Source organism: Canis lupus, chromosome 11 (assembly GCF_003254725.2).
Source record: "Canis lupus dingo isolate Sandy chromosome 11, ASM325472v2, whole genome shotgun sequence".
NCBI classification, from domain to species: domain Eukaryota; kingdom Metazoa; phylum Chordata; class Mammalia; order Carnivora; family Canidae; genus Canis; species Canis lupus.
The window spans coordinates 986,729-996,601 of record NC_064253.1 but is presented as its reverse complement, the minus strand read 5'-3'; the positions used below and the strand labels follow the sequence as shown (position 1 = coordinate 996,601).

The 9,873-nt window shown below is 36.0% G+C and overlaps 1 protein-coding gene across 1 annotated transcript in view; it reads right to left on the bottom strand.

The window, feature by feature from the left end:
- Positions 1-9,873, bottom strand: part of LOC112659691 (immunity-related GTPase family M protein-like) — a 90,653-nt gene that overhangs the window by 38,494 nt on the left and 42,286 nt on the right. The gene's annotated exons all lie outside the window — the stretch shown is intronic.

The following is a 9,873-nucleotide window of genomic DNA, read 5'->3' as shown; positions in this document are numbered from 1 at the left end:
GGGTGCACACTCTGGCTCCATGGAGAGAGGATGGAAACTGTGTACTCCCTCCCAGACCTCACCCTATGTGTATCTTTTAAATAAAACCATACTCGTAAGTATAACACTTTCCTGACTCGTGAATCATTCTAATCAATTAGCAAGCCTGAGGGGGTTATAAGGGCCCCCTAATTTGTAGACAGTTGGAGGTCCGGGTGACCTGGGAACTGCTTCAAGTGCAGCTGGTGACTGGAGTGAGGGTAGTCTTCTCAAGGACTGAGTCCTAAAACCTGGAGAGTCTTTGTTAACTCTGGGTGGTCAGGGCAGGAAGTAAAAGGCAATATACCCAGTGAGGGTGGAAACTGAGTAGAGAGTAACCCTGTGTCATTGGCAACCATATTCTGGCTTTAATTTTTATTTTTTTCATTCATTTGTTGAAAAAGAAAACTGCTATGTAATTTATATTTCAAGAGTTATAGGACATATACAATAATAATATCCCTCCACAAAACAATGGCCATTCATCAAGTGTCTGCACTAGAGGGACTGTGTCATCCTCACAGGTCCATTTTATGAAGGTATGGGCAAATATGCAAAATGTATTTTCTCCTTTTTAAAGAATGGCAGCATTCCCTACACAATATTCTGAACCCGGGGTTCTTCATTTGTTACCTATATGGATAGAATCATGTCACAGCAAATAGTGATAGTTTTGCTTCTTCCTTACCAATTTGTATGCCTTTTATTCCTTTTACTTATTTGATTGCTGTGGTTAGGACTTGTGGTACTAGCTTGAATTAATGTAGTGAGAGTGGACATCTTTGAGTGTTCCCGACCTTGGGGGAAATGCTTGGGTTTTCATCATTGAGTATGATTGTTTGCTGTGGGTTTTTATATGAGCTTTATCATGTTGAGGTTTGTTCTCTCTAAACCTACTTTATAGAGGGTTTTTAATATGATGGATGTTGTACTTTGTCAATATTTTCTTGCCTCTATTGAAAGGAGCATATGATTCTTATACTTTCTTTTACTAATGTGGTGTATCACATTGACTGATTTTGAATGACTTGTATATATTGAGCCACACTTGTATCTGGGAATAAATCCCCCTTGATTGTGGTGGATGATTTTTGTAATGTATTGTTGGATTCCAGTTGCTAACACTTGGTTAGGATTTTTGCATCTATGTTCATCGGAGATTGGTCTGGAATTCTCTTTCTAAAAAGCCAGCATTACTCTGAGACCAAAAGCAAATAAGGACACTAAAAACAAACTAACAAACAAAAAAAGAGAATTCTATCCAGAGAAAAACCTGAAGACTTCACCAAAAACTACTAGAACTGATAGATGAATTCACTAATGACATAGGATATAAACTCAAGATAAAGAAATCCATTGTATTCCTATAAACTAATAATAGAGTTTCAGAGAGAGAAATCACAAAAACAGTCCCATTTACAATTGCGCCAAAAATATAAAATAAACTTTAAAAAAAAGAGTGAAAGTCCTACACCCTGAAAACCATAAAACATTGATGAAAGACTGAAGATGACACAAACCCATGGAAAAATAGTGCATGCTCATGCATTGGAAGAACAAATACTGTTAAAATGTTCATACAAAGCATAGCACTATGCAGATAAAAGGCAATCCCTATCAAAATACCAACAGCATTTTTTACACAACCAGAACAATAATCCTAAAATTTGTATGGAGCCACAAAAGATCCCAAATAGCCATACCAGTCTTGAGAAAGAGAAACAAAGCTGGAGGTGTCACAATTGCACATTTCAAGTGATATTTCTACTGTCAGTAATTAAAACAGCATGGCACTGACACAAAAATAGGCAGAAGATCAATGGAACAGAATTAAAAGCCCAGATAAATACACATGTACATGATCAATTAGTGTATAACAAAGGAGGCAAGAATATGCAAAGAGAAAAAGTGTTTTTTTCAACAAGTGGTTTTAGGAAGACTGGATAGCTTTGTGCAAAAGGACAAAACTGGACCAGTTTTAGACCATACTCAAAAATAAACTTAAAATGGATTAGAGGCCTAAATGTGAGACCTGAAGCCATAAAATTCCTAAAGAATATATGCAGCAATCAAATCTCTTGGCTGTCTCCCTCAGCAACATATTTATGTCTCTCCAGGCAGGGCAAACAAAGGCAAAAATAAATTATTGTGACTACAAGGACAAGAGAAAAGAAAAAACTCTGCTTTAGCACAGGGAAGAAAACTATGCACAAAACAGAAGGCAACCCAGTGAATGGGGGAAGATTCTTGCAAATAATATATCTGATAGGGGTTAATATAAAAAATGTATAAAGAACTTATACAACTCAACACCAAAAAAAAAAAAGCCATTTAAAAATGGGTAGACAACTTGAATAGATGTTAGCCCCCTCCACCCAAAAAAACAAACAAAAACATGCAGATGACCAATACATATGAAAAGATGATCAACATCACTAATCATCAGGGAAATGCAAATCAAAACCACAGTGAGCTATCTCACACCAGTCAGAATGGCTAGCATTAAAAAGACAAAAACATACCAAGTGATGGCGAGGATGTGGAATGAAGGGAACTATCATGCACTGTTGTGAGAATGTAAATTGGTACAACCACTGTGGACAGCAGTATGGAGTTTCCTCAAAAGACTACAAATAAATGAAACGCCGGGACACCTGCACCCCGATGTTTCTAGCAGCAATTGCCCACAATAGCCAAACTGTGGAAGGAGCCTCGGTGTCCATCGAAAGATGAATGGATAAAGAAGATGTGGTTTATGTATACAATGGAATATTCCTCAGCCATTAGAAACGACAAATACCCACCATTTGCTTCAACGTGGATGGAACTGGAGGGTATTATGCTGAGTGAAGTAAGTCAATCGGAGAAGGACAGTGTATGTTCTCATTCATTTGGGGAATGTACATAATAGTGAAAGGGAATATAAGGGAAGGGAGAAGAAATGTGTGGGAAATATCAGAAAGGGAGACAGAACATAAAGACTCCTAACTCTGGGAAACGAACTAGGGGTGATGGAAGGGGAGGAGGGCGGGGGGTGGGGGTAAATGGGTGACGGGTACTGAGGGGGGCACTTGACGGGATGAGCACTGGGTGTTAGTCTGTATGTTGACAAATTGAACACCAATAAAAATAAATTTAAAAAACTGAAAAAAATTTTAAAAAAATTTTTTAAAAACTAAAAAAAAGACCACAAATAGAAATACCATATAATCTAGGCATTCCACTACTGTACACAAAGAAAACAAAAACACTAATTCAAAAAGACACCTGCCCCTTTGTATTTACTGCAGCATTATTCAAAGTAGTCAACATGGGGAAGCAATCCACAGGTGCATTGATAGATGAATAGATATACATATACACACACAATCAACTACTACTCAGTGATACAAAATGATAGCTTGCCATTTGTGACAATATGGATACCTTACAAGTTATTATACAAAGTGAAATAAGTCAGAAAGAGAAAAGCAAATACATAATTGTACTTATATGTGAAATAGTAACAAACAAAACAGACTGTTAAATACAGAGAAACAACTGGTAGGTAGTTGCCTGTGGGGAGGCGGGTAGGGGGAAAGGTAAAATAAATAAAGGAGATTAAGAAGCACAAACTTCAAGCTATAAAGTGTGTAAGTCACAGAGATGAATAGTACAAGGTAGGGAATGTAGTCAATATCATTGTAACAACGTATGGTGACAGATGGTGACTGCAATTACTGTGGAGAGCTTTGAGTAATGTATAGAGTTGTTGAATCAATGTATTGTGCACCTAAAACTAAGATAATGTTTTATCTTAGTTCTTCTTCAATCAAAACCTGGTGCGTGTGAGGGATAAACTCCATGCTGGAAGAGGGAGTTGCTATTTCCTGGGATCACTAGAGTTTACTGGATTGGGCAGGTTCCATTTCTTTTTCTTCATTTTTAAAGTGACAGCTTCATTGAGCTGTACATCACATGGGTGAATAATGGACCTGAGAAGTCAGACATTGCTGGTAGACTGTTCTTACAGTCTTATACAAATCTCGCTCAATGTCTAGTCCTAGTTTGATTCATCTTAAATGCACTATGGTGGGGGAAGGAATGAAAAAAAACAAAAAAAGGGAGTCTTCCTTACCAAGAAATCAGGAAGAATCAAGCCACTGCTTATCTATCTCATTTTTTTTTCTGATTCAGAAGCAGAGTGTTGCCATGTTACCCTGACACCAGAATGGCAAAAGTCTCACAATGAGGGGACATTTTTGCAGCAGCAGAGTGGATTTTATCCACATGTGCCACAATCTTTATAGATTCTTTTGCTAGCTGCCTTTGCATGAGAGTCAACTGGAGCATTTTCCTGATACTCTGGGGTAGTTCTTTCAGTGTGTGCCTCAATTTTGGTGACAGCAACATCAGGAGATAAGAGAATAATTTATACAAGTGATAACATTATACTAAAAAGGTTATCAAGTTTCCAGGAATTTCACAAGTGTTTTGTTTTCTGGGAAGATCATTAAATAGTAAGGAAACATTCACAATCTATTACCAAAACTAGACGAAATGTTAAAAACAAAAACTTTTGTCTTTTTAACAGATTGGAAACCAAATATTAATTTTGCATCAGCTTACTTTTGTATTAGAATGTATTCATTCCAATGTTTGTCCTGACAATGCACAAAAATCCTTTCCAAAGATTCATTTTTGTCTTTATACACATTCTTTTACCTTAAAATAACGTGCATCTCCAGTCTCTCTCTCTCTCCATATATATATGTACACACACAGACACACACACATATATATATACACATTTTTTCCGAAAGCACATGTCACTTGCATTCAGAGAGATTTCCTTTTTTATTTTCAGTAGCTTTAACTCCATGTATTAATTCCAGTTCTTAATTCTTCTAAATTTCAATTTCTAGGAAAGGGGACTAGTCAGCAGTTGTTAATTGTGTGTTACACCAGTATTCTTTAGATCGTTAATTTATCAATATATTTCATAATTTCTGGAAACATGCTTTTTTATAGTACAATCTTTCAATAAAGCACACCAAAATTGTGTATCAATAGACCAACATTTTTCTTTAATTTTCCTATAGCAAAGAAGCCAAAATTAGAGAAAACGATATTTAGTAATTAATGTTTCATTATTTTATCTTACTTGGAAGTGACCTAGATATTTAAGATCTAGATATTTAACATAAACTGTTACTTAATCTAACTCAGTAAAACTTTAAGTTTTGAGTTAATCAAAAGATATGGGAAACTAAAAATTTACATAAAGTGAAAAATTTTATGTAAATATCTATTCAATATACTTGTTCTTAACAATTAACCTTAACAACAAGCACATGAGAAAATGCTCCACATCACTTGCCATCAGGGAAATACAAATCGAAACCACAATGAGATACCACCTCACACCAGTGAGAATGGGGAAAATTAACAAGTCAGGAAACAACAAATGTTGGAGAGGATGTGGAGAAAGAGGAACCCTCTTGCACTGTTGGTGAGAATGCAAGCTGGTGCAGCCACTCTGGAGAAGAGTGTGGAGATTCCTCAAGAAGTTGAAAATAGAGCTACCCTACCCCCAGCAATTGCACTACTAGGTATTTACCCCAAAGATATTGATGAAGTGAAATGCCGGGGCACCTGCACCCCAATGTTCAGAGCAGCAATGTCCACAATAGCCAAACTGTGGAAGGAGCCTCGATGTCCTTCAACAGATGAATGGATAAAGATGTGGTATATATACACAATGGAGTATCACTGGGCGATATATATTCGTCAGAAAAGACGAATACCCACCATTTGCTTCCATGTGGGTGGAACTGGAGGGTATTATGCTGAGTGAAGTAAGTCCATCGGAGGACAATCATCATATGGTTTCATTCATACGGGGAATATAAGAAACAGTGAAAAGAATTATAGGAGAAATGTGGGAAACTGAGTGGGAAAAATTAGAGAGGGAGACAAACCATGAGAGACTCCTGACTCTGGGAAACAAAGGGTTGCAGAAGGGGAGGTAGGTAGGGGGATGGGGTAACTGGGTGATGGGCACTAAGGAGGGCACTTGATGGGATGAGCACTGGGTGTAATACTATATGTTGGCAAATTGAATTTAAATTTTAAAAAAGTAAAAAAATCTCCCCAAAACAATTAGCCTTATATTACCCATAATATGAGTATTCAGACACTATGAAACATCAAAGTTGGTTATTCTCCTGAGCTATTTTCATTTTATTATTTTTATATATTTTTAGTTTAATTCCAGTATACTTAACATATAGTGTTATATGTTAAAGTGTATAATATAGTGATTCAACAGTTCTATACATTACTCAGTGCTCATCATAGTAAATACATGCATCCTCCTCTGTGGTAACCCTGTTTGTTCTCTATAGTTAGCAGTCAGTTTTGTATATATATATATACACACACCCACTACATCCTCTTTGTCTATCTATTGGTGGACACTTGGGCAGCTTCTGAAAGCTGCTTTTGTAAATAATGCTGCAATAAACATGGAGATGCATGTACCCCTTTGAATTCGTGTTTTTGTATTTTGTGGGTAAGTACCCAGTAGTCCAATTACTGTAGCATAGGGTAGTTCTATTTTTAACTTTTTGAGAAATTTCTGTACTGTTTTCCACTGTGCCTGCAACAGTTTGCATTCCCAACAACAGTGCAGTAGAGCTCCTTTTCTACACATCCTCCCAACACTTTTATTTCTTGTGTTTTTAATTTTAACCATTCTGACATGCATGAAGTGATATTTTATTGTGGTTTTGATTTGTTTTTCCCTGATGATGAGTGATGTTGAGCATCTTTTATTGTGTCTTTTGGTCATCTGGATGTCTTTGAAGAAATACCTGTTCATGTCTTTTGCCCATTTTATTTATTTGTTTATTTATTTATTTATTTATTTATTTATTTATTTATTTATTTATAAGAGAGAGCATAAGCAGGGGAAGGGCACAAAGAGAGGGACAAACAGATTCCTTGCTGAGCAGGGAGCCTGACACAGGACTCGATCCCAGGACCCTGGGATCATGATCTAAGCCAAAGGAAGATGCTTAAGTGAGTGAGCCACCCAGGTGTCCCTGTGTAGGCCAGTAACATACTGTATTGATTACTACATCTTTGTAATATAACTAGAAGCCTGGATAAACTGTGATACCTCCAGTTTATTTCTCTCTCTCAAGAATGCTTTGGGAATTTGGGATTTTTGTGTCCGTGTGTGATTCCATACAAATTTTTAAATTATTCATTACATTTCTGTGAAAAATGTTGTTGGCATGACTGGGGAGCTTGCATTGAAACTATAGATTTCTTTGTGCAGTAGAGACATTTTTAACAATATTTGTTCTTCCAACCCATGAACATGGAATGTCTTTTCATTTCTTTACATCACCTTGAATTTCTTTCATCAGTATCTGATAGTTTTCAGAGTACAACTCTTTCACCTTTTTGGTTAAATTTATTCCTAGATATTTTATTGTTTTTGTTGCAATTGTAAATGGGATTATTTTCCTAATATCTTTTTCTGCTACTTCATTTTTAGTGTATAGCAATGCAACAGAATTCTATACATTAATTTGGTATCCTGTGGTTTTACTGAATTCATGTACCAGTTCTAATACTTTTTGGTAGACTCTTCATGGTTTTCTGAATATAGTATCATATCATCTCCAAATAGTGAAAGTTGTATTTCTTCCTTACCAATTTGGATGACTTTTATTTCTAGATTATGTTGTCTAATTTTATGGCTAGATCTTCAAACACTGTGTTGAATAAAAGTAGTAAGAATGGGATCTCTGGGTGGCGCAGCGGTTTGGCGCCTGCCTTTGGCCTAGGGCACGATCCTGGAGACCCGGGATCGAATCCCACGTCGGGCTCCCAGTGCGGGGAGCCTGCTTCTCCCTCTGCCTGTGTCTCTGCCTTTCTCTCTCTCTCGCTGTGTGACTATCAAAAATAAATAAAAATTAAAAAAAAAAAAGTAGTGAGAATGAACATCTTTATCTTGATGCTGACCTTAGGGGAAATGCTCCCATTTTTTTCTTCAGTGTGTATGATAGTTCACTGAGGGTTTTTCATACATCACCTTTAGTATGTTGAGGTATGTTCCCTCTAGACCTACCTTGTAGAGGATTTTTATCATAAATGAATATCATACTTTGTCAAATGCTTGTTCTGTATCGATTAAAATGATCACATGGTTTTTATCCTTTCCCTTATTGATGTGATGAGTCACATTGTTTTATGAATATTGAATCAACCTAGCATCCTCACTTGATGGTTATAATCTAAAAATAAGATATAACAGAGATGACATCAAATTATTTATTTGACTTTAGATAAATAAGGGAAAAAAATGTTAATTTTAATGCTCATAACTCTAAACACATTTTAATTAAACCAACAAATTTAAATTATCCTTCATACTGAATATTTCAGATCATATGAACAATATTATATTAGTTTTTGTCTTTCTGAGAGTTTTAAAATGCTCAGTCCTTACAAGTGCTTACCTTCAAACCAACTAAAGAGATTTTTTACAACAAAACCCTCCAGAGATAGAAAAGTATCACACATGTAATATATAAGACATACACAAAAACACACAGAAAAAAAAAACATTATAGTCACAGATATTCGTAGAGAAGCTTTTTAAGATTTGTGTTTACCTCTGGAAATAACCTTAAGGAGGCTGTGCCAGAGTTTGTGCACAATACCCTTTTTTTTTTTTTTGGCAATTTGTATTATAAAAGACCTCTTTTCCTCCACCCCACTTTACTTTCCAGTGATTGCGTGTGTATTTATATTTCAAAGACATGACAAGATGTATGACTTTAGGGGGAAGAGATAGAATTCAAGTTCCTCCAAGAAGGATTTGAATTTCCTAAGATCTTCAAGTTCACAAGCCCTTCAAGATAAACCGGGAAAATCTGAGGGTTGGAAAAGGAGTAGATGAACTTTGAATAGCCTCTACGGTTGACTTTTGTTTTTGGTTTCTGTCAAGATAGCTGTCAATTATCCTCTGTCAAGGCAGAGGATAATTTAGAATGAGTATTCAAATAAAGGAAGATAGTAGAAAATGGTAAGAATTACATTAGTCTTACAGTCTTTCGTATTGGGTATTTTTATTGTATTTTTACATTTCTTTTTTACCAACTTTTTGCAATGAGACTTTCAATGAAGCTATTTTTGGAATTTTGAAGACTTTGCTTTTAAGTGCACTTCTTAAATGATCTTACCTCATTGGATATTCCTCATAATGGCCATTGTCATTCTAGGTTATAATTCCCCTGAGGGCTGGCAGCACTTTGTGAGGACTCCAGCCATAAATAGAGTTTAACCCACATTTCTGTCCAGCCATATCTATCACAAATAGGGAGTGACTCACACATTTTTGTCTAGCCCTATTTTGTGGGTCTCAATCTGAAAGTTACCAAGCCTGTATTTGGGACACAAAACAGGCTTGTAGACTTTTATGCCATCCAGGATCATAATTCTTTTTTCTTCCAAGCTTTTGTTTAAATTCCAGTTAGTTAATATACAGTATAATGTTAGTTTCAGGTGTACAATATAGTGATTCAATACTTACATACCTGGTGCTCATCACAAGTGCACTCCTTAATCTCCATCACTTATCCCACCCATCACCTTACCCACCTCACCTCTAGTAACCATCAGATTGTTCTCTATAATAAAGAGTCTGTTTTTTGGTTTACCTCTCTTTTTGCCTCCCCCCATGACCATTTATTTTGTTTGTTAAATTCTACACAGGAGTGAAATCATATGATATATTTCTTTGCCTGAGTTCTTTTTGCATAATAATCTCTAACTCCATCTACATCTTTGTAAATGGGA